The sequence below is a fragment of the Egretta garzetta genome, unplaced genomic scaffold (assembly GCF_000687185.1).
Source record: "Egretta garzetta isolate BGI_Z169 unplaced genomic scaffold, ASM68718v1 scaffold51, whole genome shotgun sequence".
Lineage (NCBI taxonomy): Eukaryota > Metazoa > Chordata > Aves > Pelecaniformes > Ardeidae > Egretta > Egretta garzetta.
In genome coordinates this window covers 2860826-2862598 of record NW_009258549.1, presented here as the reverse complement: position 1 = coordinate 2862598, position 1773 = coordinate 2860826, and positions in this window count along the sequence as shown.

Sequence of the window (1773 nt, the reverse complement as noted above, 5' to 3'; positions counted from 1 at the left end):
GAGATATATATAGTTGACTGGAAAATTTATTATTTTTTGTCTTGCATGTTGAGGAAATTGGAAATTTTATTTTCTCTAAAAGACATGGGTATAAGGCAGATAGGTCCCAGCTCGATCATCTTGGTGTCTAAGGTTGGTGTGAAAACTTGCTTTTGAGGGAAGGAAGTTTCTATTCTGTAACACGTTAATTTCAGGAAATATCAAGAGAGGTGGGAAACTTTGGGGAGCCAAAAAGCACTTCATTTAAAATGATAAATGCAAGGGAGCAATGCTCACTTCTCCTAATCTTAATTTTTTTTTTTTTTTTTTTTTTTAAATAGCTCACTATTATTGCTTGTAATCTATCGTAGGTGACTTTCTATAGGAAAACTCTGCTCATTTGAGCTGGGCGGTGTTCAGGGTAACGCCCCAGGCGCACTGCTGGTGTTTCCTGCAGCTCTGGAAGCAGCGGCCCCGTCTTCTGGTGCCTGTAGCAGCCTGCAGTAGGGAAGCTGGGATTAAAACTCCCGTGTCAGAGACCAAACCTGTCTGGGATTCGATACCTAAAAACCAGGTAGTCACTGTAGGTACTGCTGCTGTAACGTTCAGCCAAGTAAGTTATTTTCCTACAATTGTTAAATTGCAGCATCACACACGTGTGGAGCCTGGTTATCCTTAAAATTAGTTTCTGCTCTCGAGCTCCTTTTGTTGGGTTTATTGAGAGAAGTCTTATTTGAGAGCCCAGAAACGAAACAGAACGGAGATGATGAAAGCGTACCTTGTTTGTCTGTCCTTCACAACAAACGACCTTTTGCCGTGGGGAATGTTCTGAACGCCGCTACGCTGAACGAAATGGGACAGAGTTTTCCACACTTAAATTTAAGAGCTTTGAATGGGGTGGGCTGGGGGGGGGAGGGCAAGGGGAGGAAGGGAGGAGGAGGAGATTGCCTGGAATCTCCTTTTCATGAGGTAAGCGGTGAGCTGGTTAGCGCATCTTGATTCTGAAGCTTTATTTCTTTTGTACCTTGCTCTGACTGTTGCTTTTCCTGGCTTTTGAGTGCATTTCCCTGCTCCATTGGTCCCTTTGAGCTGAGCTCTCGCAGGTAGGTAGCATTTTAGAAAATGTTAGAGAAGAGTGAAATTTTAGTAAATACGTAAATAAAACTTGTTTATTTTACAGGCTAAGGTGGGTGTGAGGGGGTTTCCCCTTTAGTAAAGCATGTTGTTGACTTGTTATTTCTAATACCAGACGGTTCAGAGACAGTAGATGATAGCAGGAGTTGGCTGCTCTTGATCTGATGATATGACAGAAGAATGGATGCATCTCCTGGTTTGTGAGGCGGAATCTTTGCATTATGAGAGTGCAGGGGTTTGGATTTTTTTTTTCTGTTGGCGTTCTTGCATATGGATGAACAAGGCAGCCCACTCCTTCTGTGGCAGAGTGGAACTTCTTATAGCCCAGGAAAAGAGCTCGCTTATATGGAAATTATTTCTTTTTAAAATTTTAATTTCTTCCCAGAGTAAAATTTTGGGGGACGAATGCGCATTTTTTTTGTGCAGTATGCAGGTAGGTTGCTGACATTGGAGGGAAAAGGGAGAGCTCTTCCAGAACCTTGGTTCCCTCTTCCCATCTTCTAATTCCAGTGCTTGGGCAGGAAGTTCCTTTGCTTGTGTTAAGTGAAAGCCAGAAACATTTCGTTTATCCAGGCACTGACTGATTCGTCTTTGGCCTCCCTCGCAAGCAAATGTAGAGCTGCTGCTTTTTTTTCTTTTTTCTTTTTTTTTTTTTTTTTT